The following is an 18,630-nucleotide window of genomic DNA, read 5'->3' as shown; positions in this document are numbered from 1 at the left end:
ATTTGCCCTCATCTTGTTACCTGTCAACACAGCGTTTGGGCTGATATAGCCTTCAGCAGCTGTCTTTGGGAACTTTCGAACAATTTTAAACCAACGGTGAGGCCTATAACTTTTGTTGCGCAATTCGCAGCGCCAATTGTTCACAATTTTTTCGACAAAAAGAACGCTTGATGTGGCGTGAAACAATAATTGCAAGAAAAAAAAGAAGCAAGCATTTTGAAATGTTGCAACAATTATTTCACTGTCAAACTTTACTTAATGGAAGCATAACAAATCATTAAAAGTTATGTCGTACATTATCTGCATTCCTATGCTGATCAGGCATTATTTAAAACAGAATCGAACGTAGAGTTATTAAGAAATCTGCTGGTTAGCAAACCAGACCATCATCAGAGTGACTGATATATAGGAATAAAATAGGCGTCTTGAGAAAGTCAAAATCAAAATAGGATAGAACTAGGAGGGGACGAAAAATATAACTAACGTTTCCAGATCTACTATAATACAAATAGTAGTGAGTCTCTTGCAGTCAGTTGACAGTGGGGAGTAAGTTCACGCCCGTTGGGCCTACCAGGAGCGGACATCTATAGTGGCTTAAAAGGCAAAATTTATTTATTTCAGATACACCTACACACACGCAAAGAAATACACATACGCACAGACAGCTACACATCCACACACTCTCACTCTTTCTCTCTATTTCACACACACATACACACATATATGCATATGTATAAATGCTCACGCATATACGTTATGCTTACATAACTACACGCATGCATATGTAATTTATTATGTAGTAATACTGCAACAGGTAGAAAAGCACTCGATCAGTTAAGCGAGAAAAGATAATCTTAAATTAAAAACCACAAATCTTGCAAATAGCTACCTAGAGTTTAATGCACGAAATAATAAATTGTTCCCTCAGTAATCAAGCTGAATACGCAATTATTATAACGGAATACGTTATTATTTCAATCGTCCGTCGACTGCGATGTATATGAGATACATTTCTTCTCATTATTATCAATATTATCTTTATTATCATTACCATTATTTATATTACTAATAAGATGGCTAGCTGGCAGAATAGTTAGCACGCCTGGTGAAATGCTTGGCAGTATTTCGCTCGTCGCTACGTTCTGAGTTCAAATTCCGCCGTGGTCAACTTTGCCTTTCATCCTGTCTGAGTCGATAAAATTAGTACCAGTTCAGTACTGGATGTGACGTGATCAACTGTTCCCCTCCCCACAAAATCGAGGCTGTGCGCCTCTAGTAGAAATGTTTATTATATTACTATTAAAGAGGTGAGCTGGCAGGATCGTTAGCACACGGGACGAAATGCTTAGCGGTATTTTGTTCGTCGTTATGCTCTGGGTTCAAATTCCATCGAAGTCGACTGAGACTTTTAGCCTTTCGGGGGCGATAAATTAAGTACCAGTTACGCACTGGGGTCGATGTAATCGGCTAGTCTCTTCCCCAAAAATTTCAGGCCATGTGCTCTCAATAGAAATATTTATATTACTGTTTCTATTATTATTAACAACAACGTGAGCATATATATATATAATATATATACTCACACATACGCATACTCACACACACACATATGAACATACATACGTACAGACATATATGTACACGCACCTTCATACATACGTGCAGAATCGGTAGCCTGCCTGGTAAAATTTGTTTACGGCATTTCGTCCGTCTCTACGTTCCGAGTTCACATTCCGCCGAGGTCAGATTTGCCTTTTATCCTTTCGGTGTCGATAACTTAAATACCAGCTGCCCACTGGGTTGAATGTGAACGAGTCTCCCCTTCCCCCAAGATTTCAAGCATTTTGCTCGTAACGGAAAGGGTTATCATTAATACTATTTCAAAAACTGCTGTCTAGTTTAATTTAATGTTTTGTGACATAAATATTTATTTTTAATGATCAACCTCTCTTACATATAATAAATAGCTTAGGCAATCAATTATAACCGTAATAACAATGAATAATCCAAATACTTAAGCCGTACTGTATCTCATCTAGCATTATGAACAATATAGCTTAATATATTCATTTTGGCTGTTATTCAAGTAATTTTCATAATGACTGCTCTTTTCATATCTAATTACCGGATATACAAGTATTTATTGTAATATGCTCTCCTATTAAACTGCATTATATTGGACAGTAAATATATTCGATATTATGTATCTATAATTAAATATATTAATTTTATTATACAGGGTGCTTATATTTGCTACTCTCATGCCATTATATCCATTGTATATTGAGCGACCGTGTATAGTATTAACTATATACCTATTTGTATGTGTGCGCGTGCATATCTAGACAGCAAGCTAGCTCTCCCTATGTATATACGTGTGTCTGTGTGTGTGTTGTGTGTAAGTATGTTTGTAGGTATGTATATGTGTACATGTATGTATGTTCGTATGCGTGTAAATATATGTACGCTTGTATATGCGTATGTGTGTATATATATATATCTATAATATATAGAGATATATAGATAGATAGATAGATAGAGGGAGAGAGAGATGTGAATATGTGAGACTGTGCAGGACTTTAAATTTATTCTTTCCAAATTTAGGCATAACGACCGAAATTTTGGGGGAAGGGGCCAGTCGCTTAGATGGACTCCAGTACGCAACTGGTACTTAATTTATCGACTCAGAAAGTATTAAAAGCAATGTCACCCTCGGTGGAATTTGAACTCAGAAAGTAAAGACAGAAGAAAAACATTACGCCCGGCGACTAACTTTTCTGCCACCTAGCCTCCTTGGGAATTTTAAATTATTTGTGTCCTTATTGCCCACAGGGGGCTAAACATAAACAGACAAAGTCGATTACATCGACCCCAATGCGCAACTGGTACGTATTAAACCGACCCCGAAAGGATGAATGGCAAAGTCGGCCTCGGCAGAATTTGAACTCAGAACGTAAAAGGAGACGAAATAACACTAAGTATTTCGATCGGCGTGCTGACGATTCTTCCAGCTCACCGCCTCGGGAATTTAAAAACATTAATATATCCACATATAAGTGGAGGTGAATTCTGAGAATGTCTTAACTGTTAGTTCGTCGATGATTCTTTGATATCCCTATTACTATCAAGGCTCTTTACTTTCTCGTGGTGGTTGTGTTTCAAATGGTACCTGTTTTTCCAAGCGGCGTCTAAAACACTCTTACCTAAATTTTGTTGTTTGGGATTTTCCGCAACTTTTTTTCCTCTTAGTGTAGTTTGCATTGCAATATAACAAACGCTTAAAAACTACAAATCACAAGAGTAAATGAAAAATAAACTAAACTTTTTTTATATTAACTGAAAACTCCATCTGATTACATTACTACTTTTACAACAATGCCTATTCTCTGGCTTGATATCTACAAGTATTGGTTATTTAACCACGCCGATGTTAGCACAATTTGTTGTTTTTAAATTAGGCCTGAAGCTTTATATAAAACAATGCAGATATCTAAATCACATTCTGCAAACAGTTATTAAAGACACTTATTGTATAAGGAGATGCACTGAATTTTTGAAATATCAGTGCGTACGACAAGGAAAAACAAATTTCTTCTCTTTATCAGTAATTTCAAGTTTGACTTCAAATTTTATCACGAATAAGGAAAACCACGATATTCTCACATTAGACTAATTCTTTTTAGATATAGCTGGAATTAGCAGTGTAATAAAAAGTGCAACAAAATAGAGACGGATTTGACATAAATTCTCTATAGAATAAAAATATTTCATAAATAATGGAAATAAACAGTCAAACAGAGATTGATATATATTGCACAAGTGAATGCAAATGTCCATCTACTCTGTACTAATTATCGCTTGAAAAGCAACACAACAAATATTCCGTTTCATTTAGTCGAATCAAAACACACAATGGACTCGGATGTAAATACACTTGATATAATATTTGAATAAATTAACGATTCACAAATCAACAGATATAATTTCCCTTTATTAGAGACGATGTACAACGACAAATGAAAGTTGATGCTTGAATATTAATACATGCAAAGCGAAATAATTTGTCTCTATTGAAAATATTAACTGATACAACTATTCACAAGGCTACGGGTAGAAAAGCTTTTGTAAGTTCTTTTACAAAATGCACCGATACTGAAAAGAGTCAAAGAATTTAATAGCGTTGCAAAAACATATTTGATAGAAAGCAAACAGCTCTCGATATCCGTAATGGAAAGGGAAGTTTCGAAATATGAAATACATGCACAAAAGAAACGACACTTAGAAGACGTTACTGATTCTATTGTGTTTTAAACTGCCCGAAGTATTAGAATTCCAATTGAAAAAGCAAATGGTTTCCTTTTAAGAATACTGTTTGTCGTATGCCTGGAAATGAAATTGGCGTATACTAATGTACAAAAAACTTGTACAGGAATAAATAGAATGGCTGAAAGAAAAATACTTACACTAAATTGATAGCAAATTGTAATTCAAAGTTACTGATACCTCATAGTAATAGGCATCCGTCGGTATTGAGAAGCCATGGATCTGCGCCTGAAGAAATTGTGTCAGCTGCTGGTGGTGGTGCGGCGTCGGCTCATACGGTTGCACAGGCCCATACGGAGTGGCAGGCACGCATACAGAGACTGCATTTGAAGGAGCTCTCTGTCGCTGCTGATGATTTTTGCTTCTGTTCAATGAGCTTTTACCTGGTGGTGAGTTCTTTGTTCTTCTTCCACTCTCTTCATTCCCTTTCGGAGTGTTGGCTTCCAGCGTGGGCAATCATTTACAACCTCCTCTCATCTGAGGACGTTGAGATCAACCGACTTCATACCTCTCCTACGGACGTATTTGATAGGAAGATGAAGTTGTCCTCGAGTTCTTGTGCTGGTGGCCAATTCCCCATACATGAAGCCTTTTGGGATCCGTCCGACAGGCATCCAATGAACATGACCGAGCGAGCGCAAACGACGCTGCTGGAGCAAGATGTGTATGCTGAACATCTTGGAGCGGTTGAAGACTTCAGTGTTGGTGATATGGTCGTTCCACTTGATGTCCAAAATGCATTGCAACTTCCGAAAGTGAAAAACATTGAGGCACCGCTCCTGTCTAGAGCAGAGGCTCCACATCCCAATGCCGTAAAGTAGTATACTAGGGATGCACGCCTTATAGATAACAATTTTGGTATTTGCAGCCAGTTACCTACCTCGACTCTCTTTGTGACCATGGAAAGCAAGGGGGGGATGCATGTCTGATTCGCCTGTTAATCTCAGGGTTAAGGAAGAGTTCATTAGTGATCGTAGAGCCGAGATAGGTGAATTGATACACTACCTCCACTTTGCAGCTGTTAGTGGTGATGGTGGAGGTTTGCGTGACACTTTGACCCATTACTTGGATCTTTTTCAGACTGATAGTCAGGCTGAATTCCTGACAGGCCTTTGAAAGTTTGAACACGAGGTGCTGCATTTCTTCTTCAGGTGCAATGTCAGTGCTACATTGCCTGCAAACAGCATTTCTCTGACGAGTTTGGATGGTATCCCACCAGAGATCATCAGATGCGTAAGGAGATTTCTACTTAGCCTAATGCTGAAGCTACTGTATCAGTGGTGGGAGGAGGGAGCAGTACCGCAAGACATGAGAGACTACTACAGCAGTGACACCCTATATGAGAACGAAGGAGACAAAATCGACTGCAATAACTACCGACGTATTTTGCTGTCAAGCATCGTTGGGAAAGTCTTTGCCACCGTGGCTCTTCATAGGCTACAGAAAATCGCTGATGGGGTATACCCCGAATCTCGGTGTCGTTTCAGAGCAAAACGCTACACCGTCGTTATGATCTCTCTCCAATTGCCAGAGGAAAAGTGCCGAGAACTAAGACAACCCCTCTGTTTCACCTTCATCGACTTCACAATGATTAGCTATCCTCCAAGATTAGCTGTCCTGCAAGACTCTTCAGGATGGTTCCATCACTTCACACGGACATCAAAAGAGTCGTTCTATTTAATAACTTTTTTTTCGGAGGCATTCAACGTACGTAGTGGCGTGAAACAGAGTTGTGTCTTGCCCGCACCCTATTTGGCATATTCTTTGCAGTCATGCTGAAATATGCATTTGGGACATCAGCTGATGGTGTTTACCCCGACACCAGATCAGGCGGCACACTGTTTAGTCTGTCGAAGCTCAAAGCAAAATCCAAGGTGTACGAGGTACTAGCAACTACTTCTTGGCAAAAAAAACAAATACCTCTTGAGAATAACGTGAAGGAAATTTGCAAAACTTGCATTATACTAGGGTGCTAATAGACTAGTTATAGAGTTGGGAACAAATAATTTGGTTATTATGAGTTTAAATATTAAAAGTTCCTCAATGCATTCATATGTAATAAATGTATTATTCTTTTTATATCAGCTTCTGTTGTACCTCCTGGCGTCTTGCATGCATCGCAGGTTTACTAACTACAGCCAACAATACCATGCTATCCGTACTTTTTTAACTATATATTGCTAACCTAATTATTGTGACAGTGAAAGGGCGGCGTAAATTACATAACAGTTCTACTGGGCTCTCTACGATTTTCTTTATATTTTTCTTGATGCTTTCTGATCCTGTCCTCAAGAATCCAACAATAATTGGCACTATCTTAATCTTCTTCATTTTCCATAGCCGGACAACGTCGTACTTAAGAGGATTGTATATCTATGTTTTTTTTTACTTCCTTCTTGATTATTGGTGTGTCAAATGGGCACGAAACACAAACTATATAGCATATATGGAGCATATTGTCCGCCACAATTTGGTCAAGTCTGTTTTGCTTTAGCACCTGAACTGTTCGGATTGGGAAATTCCAAAGGATTCTTCAGGTCTCAAACTCCATCACTATTGCGATTTGCATCTCTAGCCCCAACTTTTTTCGCAGTTTCCAGTGTAGTTCTTTTGCTACCTCATCGTGTCGCCACAACGTGTGGTGATTTTAGGGAAGTCAGAGGCATTCATTCGGAATAGCAGCAATGGTTTCGTTCAATCTGTTACAGATTCAGAACAGTGGAATCACTTGCTCGTTCCTAAAGTTGACCCATCAATTCGGATTCTAGTAACATTTGCCGTAAACATTTTGTCACAGGAAAATTTACCGCAGGACTTTCGGCTGTAGGAACGTTTTGTCTTGGTATAAGAGATGAGCTACAGCAAATATTCTGCTTAATACCACAGATTTGCTTGTCAGTTGTTTGACCTTAACCAGTTGAACATGTCCCTTGGTGGCTGACGATATGTGCATCTCTGATCACGAGCAGAAGTAGTGGGGGAGCATCATAGCCATATGTTGAGAGGAATTCTTTGGGGTTTGAATAATTCACCTTTGGAAACATGGATGTTTCGCTCAACATCCTTAAACAAAACTTATTCAGGGACCCTTTGAGCGGGATGGGCTATTTGACCTGAAGAAAGGTTTAACTGGGCCCACCTGCAGAGCCATGCGCTGTTTATTTTGATATGAGGTCACCATGTCGCGCACATATGGTTGTCATGCAAGTGTCTGGTGTACCCTTATCAGATGAGTAGTCATGATGAGTATACTGCCCTTCGTATATTTTACCCCAGTTTCACTTTGATGGCACGCACTGCTCTCTCACTCAATAATAATAATAATAATAATAATAATAATGCCTTTGCACAGATTCTAATGCTGGAGATGTACTACGGTGTCAGCTGTTCACTACCAGTGAACTAAGATAACACCTTATTTTTCGAGAACCTTCTGGAGTATTCGAGCGGTTCTTCTTCTTCTTCTTCTTCTTCTTCTTCTTCTTCTTCTTCTTCTTCTTCTTCTTCTTCTTCTTCTTCTTCTTCTTCTTCTTCTTCTTCTCCTTCTCCTTTTTCTTCTTCTTTTTCTTCTTCTTCGCCTTCTTTTTCTCTACTTCATTTTCTACTAGTCCGTCTTCTTCGTCTATTATTACTGTTATTATTATTATTATTAGTAGTAGTAGTAGTAGCATTCAAACTCATTACATATCAAATCGATTATATATGTTTACACTCATTACATACACACACACATACACACGCACATACACACACGCACACACACACACACACACACACACACACACACACACATATATATATATATATATATATATATATATATATAGTTAAACAAATATGTCCTTTGAAAACAAGGTGTACTGGATGTTAATTAAATGCTCCAGTATGAAATATGTTTAAAATCTTAAAAGTTGTTTAGTAATTCATGAGAGCAAATATATATATTAGTGAGTAAAATATTGGAATAGTTATATCTTAAAAATCGTAATAAAGATAGGTATATAATATTAGCAATATTTTATTAATATTTAAATTAAAGTATAGCTTTAATTATTAAATTGTTTTAAAATGTTTAAAAGTTCTTACAGTTGTTTCGTGAAAAATTTTCCTCTTAAAATGAAATCTAAATTGATAAGCATCGTTGGGAAGTATATCCACTCATCAGAGAATCGTGTCGAAAGGATGATTTTCAGTGGAGGAAATCGAATGAAGAAAATAATCTTTAAATTGAATGAGGAAAATGCTTAAAAAATTATTGGTATTCATATACCTGAGTTGGTATAAATTTCAGCAAAAACCCTAAACATTTGAATAAATCCATGGTAAAAATACACGGGAAAAATTCGTGATGCTTGTATAAAGATAGAATTCCTATGATCCATTTCTTCTTCCATGTGTAATCCATAAATGCGAGAGAATAAAAGTTATTATTTCTTGCTTTTATTATTACTGAGATAAAACCAGAAGATACCATTATTAATTTATACTTTATGCAAATGTAGATAGATCTGGTTGTATATTGATTTGATATAGAGTAAATTAATGTATTATTTTTAAAGTCGATTAGTTATATTTTAAAAGTGTATAGTTTCAAGAGGATAAATTCTAAGTATTTATTTAATGGATAAACTGTATCTTGTGAATATATGTGCATGATTTTAAATAATTTAATTTTAAGATATTTTTACTGTTTTATTTATAATAATCTTGATATTTTATTATGATAATATAATATAAAATACAAAATATTAATTTGAAGTTTTTCCTAATGATCTCTTATAGTGTGTAAATGTTTTATAAAACCGATGTGTACATGTGTATAATGCTTCTGATTGGCAGTTAATTAAATTATTTTACTCATATGATAATATGTATAGCGGTTCTTTAGTACATAGACGACAAATTGAAGATTAATGGGCATATGGTGTAGCTGAGTCGATAATTGACCAGGATAATTTATAGTAAACATTTTTTTCAGTTTGCGTTTATGTATATATGCAGTCAATGAGGTAGTGTTGTTCGTGATATTCGATTTAAATGAATCTATATGGGCAAAATATTTTTGTTTAAAGCTAATGGAGTTCTTTATATATACCTTACAATGTGAGTTGGCAGCTTTAGTAACAGTACATTTATATATAAGGTTGAACCTTCTATATTTGCCTTCTAAAGGACATGACATATTATTTTTACATGTGCAATATTTAGTTATATATTTTTGTTAAGTGGTATTAGATTGTATGGTATTAGGATTATTTATTATGGTGTGTGGTGATATAGTTTAAATTGTTGTGTAATCATTTATAAGAGAGCTAGGTAAATTCACTGTTTCTGTATTACTATTTTTATTAGATTGTGGTATTCGATTATCTAGAATCCTATCATGTCTAGTGGTTTGCAAATTTTGAAATATATAATTATTGGAATTTTGTTGAGAATCAGTTAATGTTATAGTATTTCTGTGTATTCCCAAAATGTTATCTCTTGAACTAGTTTTATATTGTGTATTACTTGGTGTTCTAGGAAATACACTACTGTGTATTCCATTATTAGTATTACTGTTGTTAGTATTATTTCTTAAACTATATTTGTATTTATTAACTTTTCAAGCTGACGATAACTGATCCTATGAGCGGCAATGTGGAAAAAGAAATTTTAATTGTTGATCTATCAAATATATTTGATACATATGATTATTAGGAAAACTATTTTTTGCGAGTCTTTTGTTTTCATAGATGTTATGGTTGTTCCGAGGGCGCATGATTCGTATTTGTAGCCAATTTTCCAAAATGCGAGTTTTTGAAAGCCAAAATATTACAATTTCTTATGTGGCAAATTCCTTCCCTTTTACGGAACTCAATTTTAATAACTAGTCGGATTAAATTTAAGCGTCTGAAACGATTATAAAATTATACAATGATGCCTGATATTATGAATATTCACAAATTCCATTCGATTTATGCAAAGTTGACACATATGAAATACAGATGTAATCATTTAGAACATTATTTCATTTTTAGCTTTCAATAATCCGATATTTGGTAAAGGGATATATTTATGAGCTAATTCGTAATTGCTTAAAACCGAGGTGTCAGATTTGTTTATTTTATTGATCTCATTTAATTTGTCGCACAGACAAGTTTTGTATGAATTATCTTTATTTAATCAAATGGACACCAACAAATACAAAAAAAATGCCTACCTGCAAAGCTATGACATGATAAAAAGGCAACCAATATTATCTCTGCCAGCAACTGGGCAGAACTAAAAAAAAAAATGCTTCTAATGGATTTAGTCTGATGTGACATATTTTATTATTTGTCATTTGTCAGACAAGCAGCGATGCTTAAAATCATTATAACAATTGACATAATTTGATAATTGGTGCTAGATTAACCGAAATCTATTGAGAAGTGATGCATTAATGCACAATGAAGCGTATACATAAAGGATTCAGTGGGACTACGACTGAGAGAGAAAATAGAAGAGACAAGTGTTTAGCGTGTGCGGGATAAATGAAAAAGCTTACAGCTAGAACGGCGAAGCTGACAATTTTGTAATAGTGATAGAACGAGTAAAATATATGAGAGTTTCATTTGTATTCTATAGAGTCATGTTTCTTGGTAAATAAATATATCATAAATAGCTGAAATATTCACTATCTATATTTCAAGTGTAAGAAGAGGTACCGCACAATTTGCGGGTGAAATACGGTATCGTAAGCAACACAGCTGCTCTCAGAATTCCTTTGTAAATCATAAATGTAGCGATACATAGCCCGAAATCCGTGTATGTGGGAAAGAATTGTTTGTTAATATGTCACTTTACAAAGGCAGCGAGCTGGCAGAAACGTTAGCACGCCGGGCGAAATGCTTAGAGGTATTTCGTCTGTCTTTACGTTCTGAGTTCAAATTCCGCCGAGGTCGATTTTGCTTTTCGTCCTTTCGGGGTCAATAAATTAAGTACCAGTTGCGTACTAGGGTCGATCTAATCGACTGGTCCCTTCTCGCAAAATTTCAGGCCTTGTGCCAAGATTAGAAAAGAATATGTTACTTTATATTATCATTCCCTGTTTGATATTTCTAGCAGCTCTCATTCATCATGTATTGGATAGACTGGATTGAAGTCTAATCCATATCAAATGCGAAGTTTTCAGTATTTTCTAATATTTTCGAATTGATTTAAGTCGTATAATACCAGAGGAATTGCAATTGCAGCTGCCACGATTTAATTTCATATTCCAAATTAGAATTGCCACGGGATCAATTTATTATTTCAAATTCCAAAGCCGTTCAAATGACTAGCGATAATGGAGTGAGTATTCATCTGAAAAATCTAGGTTTGCTCCATACCAACATATTACAGTCATAATTTCTCATAAAGCAATCGACATTTCTGCTAAAATGTGTCCATATATATATATATATATGTATATATATATGTGTGTGTGTGTGTGTATATATATATGTGTGCGTGTGTGTGTGTGTATACATTATCATTCCCTATTTGATATTCCTAGCAGCTCTCATTCATCATGTGCATTGAACATTTGGTCAGTAGACCAAAAATCTGCCCAGCTGTAAGAGATGAATCGACAAACATTTTCTCATTTCTCTATTGCCCACAGAAGGCTAAACATAGAGGGGACAAACAAGGGCAGACAAAGGGTTGAAGTCGATTGCATCGAGCCCATTGTGTAACTGGTAATTATTTAATCGACCCCGAAATGATGAAAGGCAAAGTCGACCTCGGCGGAGTTTGAAGTCAAAACCTAACGGCAGACGAAATACCACCAAGCATACAGATATTCTTACACTGTCACATATACATTAACTTAGTCTCACGCACACGCACTCGCGTACCTAAAACGCACCTACGCGCATGCGCTCACATACTCATACACATTCTTTAGAAGAATAGTTAGAATGTGTGTGTCAGTGTGAGTGTGTGTGCCTGTGCCTTACGTCAGCAAACCTTCTATTCTGAAAAGCAGTTAATATAATCAAGGTTTTTTATCGTCACAGAAATAAAAAGGAGACGAAGGGGATATTTCCTAAAAATGGGCCAAAGTGGTAACAAATTAAAAACTCTGTAACTACTTAAACATGAAAGCCGAAATTTGAGACATACTCCTTCTGCATTGCATTAAGACAGCGCGGGTATTTTGGTAAAATCTTGAGTAGGCTTAATGAGCCGCCTCCACCCCTAGAAGTTTGCATGATTAGGGTGAAAAGTGGTGTTAGATTTCTGCAGTTTTGTCGGGTGACTTTTTTTAAAAGAAACATAAAATAAATGTTATTTTCTTTATTTATATGAAACTGTTTATCGATTTCTGATAAAGGAAATCGTTTAGTTCCAAAGAAATTAAAAAGTCATAACGCTAACGCACATACATATATGTAGGCACACCACAGAAGCATATAAATATTCTTACACTCGGTCAAATACATTATCTCAGTCAGACACACGCGCTCAAAATCACATACACAAACACATTCTTCGTGTGCGTGTATATGTGAGTGTATGTGTGTCTGTACGTGTGTATGCGTGCGTGTGAGCGCGTGTATGTGTAACTCATGATCAGATGAGTTTCTGAATATAAATATCATTGCTGTGCTCTCTTTGCCCCTGCTACACTTCATCTTACATCTTCACCTGAGCCTTTAATTCCAGCGGAACAAGCATTATTATTCACACACACACGTACACACACACACACACACACACACACACACACCCACTCCAACACACACATACACACACATATATATATATATATGTGTGTGTATGCGCAACTGTATGGCTATGTGTATACCTTTAACACATTTACGTAAATATAAAAACAAAACATGAAAAGTCCTTCACAAGACATAAAAGCTCTAAAGGCCAGTTTCCCCTACGTACGCGAATATGCCTACATATATATAGATATGTGTGTGTTTATGTGTGTGTGTGTGTGTTTGCGTGTTAATAAATACATACATGTTCTTATCCCTGTGTGCCTGTGTATGTTCTTGTGGGTGTTGGCGGCATATTTTCCATTTCCTTACACTTCTTTTATACACTATACCGCTTAACATTCAAACTTGTTCTTAAAATGTTCAATGTGTTTTTAAGGAAACCATTGTTAAAATAATTAGAAAGATACTGACATATTGTGAAAATCATTTGAAAGTATTGCACACAACACTTTATTCTTTTATTTCTGATATAGTTTACACTATTTTTTTGTTATCGGTTTATATTTATTGTACTGTTCGTTTAAGTACAAAACGTTCGGTATATTTTATTGAAATAACAGTTTTAAAATGCCACTAGGATCTAACTGTCTCACGTGCATTTTTGTGCATACAAACAATGACAATGCATTTAAAACGCGATTTACTATTAAAACAAAAGTTATGTCTCTGACTTCCAACACATAAAATAATACACACACGCAAAATTTTTATTTCGGGCAGACCAACCGTAATTAATATTCTAAGAGTTTACCTATTATAATATACTTAAAGGTTGTGTTTTCTTTCCCTTCCAGTCTACCAATACAAAAATCGTATCGACTAGATGAAAAAACTGCCTTAGGGAAATTCCATTACAATGCTATAGAATAATTTGGTATTTTTGTATTTCTTACTGAGAACGTGCGAACCATTTTAATATTTTCTGAAGCCGTTAGCTATAGATTTGTTTATTTTTATTCATCTGGTCACACTCCGAAAATTATACTGTCTACAAATTCATTTTCTTGCTTATTCTTAACTATAATTTATTTCGTAGTTGAAAGTTGCCACAACGATATTCACTTATTTGAGATCTCGTGTGTATTGACCACATCTGACGTCAGGGCTCAAAGAAATATAATGCCTAATCTCTTAGAAACGATTGGTTTTGTTTCACGATTTGTGTGAAGCTCAACCTGTTGTAGACAAACATGCGTTTCTCTCCGTTAGATTCAGAAGTAATTATATCATTAACACTGTGGAGTCAGCGAAATCAATGCCTTTTCATTCGGATATAATTACATTCCAAGCGATAAAATCAATTAATTCCCTTCAATCCTTTCCGTTTGCATCAGGCCGACATTCTAGATTAACCTTTTGTTTATGATGTAATACGATAACTTTTGATATAGAAAGTCCATTAATCTCAACTTCCATGTATGTTATCGATAAGCACTATATACGACACAGTTTTCTCCAAATTAAGGATTATAATGATTGCTTAGTAGATGACATTTCATTCGTATCATAACTAGTTGTTCGCTTAATGATAAATAACTATTATTTCAGCAAATAACGCAAGCTGCCACTCATTACACATACATAAATGTGTGGGTGTATTTATATATGTGTGTTTATTTGTATGTGTGATTGGTTAGATATTGTGTATACATGGTGTATGCATATACAGAAAATATGAAGTTTAATATTTGCTAAGAGGGTATATATATACATATATATATATATATATATATATATATATATATATATATATATATATAGAGAGAGAGAGAGAGAGAGAGAGAGAGAGAGAGAGAAATAGATAGATAGATAGATAGATAGATAGATAGATAGATAGATAGAAGGTGAATATGTTACTTAAGTTTCGCCACCAGAATTAAGTATAGTATTATCCATACAATTTCAAAATAAGGTGATTAAAATCTTTGTGCAGCTGAGGATTGCTCTGCATTTTACATTTGACGTAATGTTCACATTGCTTAATTAAATGGAGTCGCATGAAACGATGGTAATGCATTAACTTTCGATATCCTTGTTGCTATTTTGATATATATATATATATATATATATATATATATATATATATATATATATATATATATATATATATATATATATATATATATATATGTATGTATGTATGTATGTATGTATGTATGTATGTAAATAAAGAATAAAAAAGTTTGAATTGTACAACAATACACTATAATACAAAAATGGACTACATACCTGTTGTAATTTAGTTATCCATAGTCCCTTGATATTTCGGAATACAATTCCCTCCTCAGATATTCTTAGATGGAGTCGCTTTGTATGTATGTATGTATTTTTTGAGAAACACAATTTAGGAATTTTTGTGCTATTGTTAGCTTCATACGACGAGAGCATGCCAAAGAGTAGTTTTTTACACGTCTGGTGTCCTAGTACACTTATTAGGCATGGCACACATGGCATAACGAACTAAAATTGGGAAGATAAGATGAATGAAAAGCAAGATAAGTCGAGAAAGTAGTAGAAATAAATGGTGGAAAGTTTGAAAAACCGGAAATCCAAAAATAAGTGAGACAGATGCAAAATGGGGGATTAGTGTTATGTCGCCTTAGAGCGTAAAATACAAGATTGAAAAGATAGTGGCTTAGAGACTGTGGTATAGTTGCTCAATGCAGAGATTGTGATACTTTTCAGTTCGTCAAAAGGAATTTTCCCATATGCTTACGACTTCTGAAAATTTCGGATCTAGAATTCGCCTTCACATAGTCTGATATAGCTCTTCTTAAGGGTTGTGCTCTCATCTAGCGTTGCTGTAACTTCTGCTTCATATATGACCGATTTAATCATACAACCATGGTCGAATGGAGAGGTTACTGGGACTGAACATTTTCAGCAGAGAGTTGGCTCTTCGTGTTGTTCTCGTTTAATGGTGTTTTTCATTTTGGGACATATATATGATAATTTTACTGAGTGCTTGTTACATATTTTCATCGACCCGTGACTTTCAGGCTAATGCTTGTTTAGGACAGACAGGAATCTTTAACCCATGTTAAACCTCCCATTAAGGGATAAATGGGGTGTGGGTGAACCTTTTTATTTTCCTAGGTCTATGTTTAGGTCTATTACTATTATTCCGATTAATATTAGAGGAGTTATATATTACTTTACCTTTACAACATGAATTGGTTGTAGTAGGCGGTAGCCTCCTCGAAAGTTTCTTTAGAGGAAGAGAGGTTAGAAACTGTTATTAATGTTAGCAATCGGGTTTTTTAATACAATGGGTTGAGAAGACTGTTTATTTATATAGGAACGTGTCTCATTGGGCTTATGGTAGTAGGATTTATAAGAGGAGGAGTTCAGGTCTTGTGAAACACCTCATATATCAAATTTAAACAGTCATAATAAGTTGTAATTGACTGAAGGAAAACGTAAGTTGCTTCCTGCATTTATCTAGGGTGGGAATATCACAGCCATGGGAAATACCAAACTCACTATGTTAAATATAAAGAGACCTATAAAATCGAAGATTTCAGCAGCATCGGTACGACCTCAGTATCGGAAAATCCATCATTATACGAAGTTTTTACCCACGTTGTGTCCTCATATGTAAGAATAAGTATCTATAATGTCAAACTGAGTGAATTTATAACAATGAGAAAGAAACAGAGACAAAGAGAGAGAGAGAGGGAGAGAGAGAAACCAAAAGGAACCTATATCTATTTTGCATCAATCTCCTACCGCTTCATCGCTCATTTCCCCAATTCATTTTCAAATTAACTTCAGCTATTTCTTTTTTTTCTTTATAAGCAGTATTGCTCCCAAGTTGACGGTGGGTGTGATATTTCCCGTACTTAAGGTGGATTTTTCTATCATCATTCAGCAAGAATATTCACTTTAAGGCTTCCTTCAGATCTGAACTTTTGCTTCTGCTTTTTATCTCCTATTCCCAGATACTGACATGTTTCTCTTTCGTTTAAGGATTTTATTTTCTCTCTATTAGCTAGATCTATTTCAGTGATTTATTTTTGCCTGAGAGCATCATATACAAGCACTCCCAGATGCATATCCATTCTCTGCATTACTCACTGTATTTTCACTACTTTTCTCGTGTGCCACTTTCTTAGTGACAGAAAACTAGAAACGATAGAACGTCGGAAAAATTATATGTGGTAATTTTCCTACTCTTTTGTTTCTGTATTCAAAACCTGTCGAAATGAAGGTTGACTTTCATCTCTCCAGAGTCCATAAAACCATGTTCCAATCAAATATTGGGGATGGTAATATTGAGTAACAAGCCGCACCCTAAAAAATCTCCCACGACATAAGAAATAATTGACGCTGCTGCTGTTGTTGTTGTTATTATTATTTTGTGACAGAGAAATGCATACTATCAGAGGGATACTAGGGTAAATTATAAGAAGCCCAATATACCCATTATGACTACCCGTTTGATATGAGTACACCAGGCACATGCATCACAACTATATGTGCGTGACATGCTGATCTCATATCAAAATAAGCAGAACATGAACTTACAAATGGGACCCTGCTCAAAATGTCCTGAATAAGGGTTCTTTATGGATGTTGAATGTCCAGTGAAATCTGTTTGTTTTGGTGGCTTTGTTTTAAACAAAGTTTAGAAAATTCTCTCATTGTTTGAAAGGATTTGAACCGAAATCTGTCAAGGTTTTAGCCATAAATAGTCTAAAAGATATTTCAGAACGCTTCTAGAAACTGCTATGGAGAGTTATAAAAACTTGGATTTTTTGCCGATTTTAGCTAGTGGATACAGTGACTTCTGGAAGCTATGTCACTTACTCTCATATACACTTCTTGTATTTTAAGGTTCTTGTTATAAGGATACAAGACGTTGCTTTCCTCCATAATGACCTTAAGTTATAAATCTAATGGTTTCTTTAGTTTAGTTTCAATAAAATAGATACGTGCTTTAATTCGTGTGATGTCTTTCTGGCCGATAAACTATTTAACAAATTTAGAACTAAATTCCTGCTAATAATAATATGAACATATTAAACGTATCAGAAAAATAAACGAGAACCAAATGAAAATATCTTTGAAACTGATTATTTAACACTTCTCCCTTAAGATGGGGTTGCTCAGATTGTAACACACCATAACCACAGCATTGATTTTTTTTGTTCCATTTACGCTGTGTGTGCTGGTCCGTTGTTGGATAGCGACAGGCTGGAGTTGGACCAGTATCTCTGAGCCTGCGGGGTGTAACACTGTTAACATCCAGTGTTTCATTTTCATTACCACCGCTATTCACAATATTTTGTGTTTTCATTGTTACTCATAATATTAAATGTAAATCTTATCTTAACGAATCTTTCGTTTATAAATTATTTTTTGTTAGTTTATATTAAAATTAAAGTTAATTATATTACGTTTATAATTTTAGTTTAACCTAAAACTTCGTTTAAATTGTATTTTAAACGAAAGATCCGTTAAGATAAGATGTGTATCTAATATTTCTGTTAGTTTATATTCTAATAAACGTAAAGTTAATAACATCACGTTTATAATTTTCGATAAGATTAGTATTGCATTTCTT

This window comes from Octopus bimaculoides, chromosome 1, assembly GCF_046866305.1.
Source record: "Octopus bimaculoides isolate indiv1 chromosome 1, ASM4686630v1, whole genome shotgun sequence".
Classification (NCBI taxonomy): Eukaryota; Metazoa; Mollusca; class Cephalopoda; order Octopoda; family Octopodidae; genus Octopus; species Octopus bimaculoides.
The sequence above is the reverse complement of the archived record's forward strand: the minus strand, read 5'-3'. Positions refer to the sequence as shown.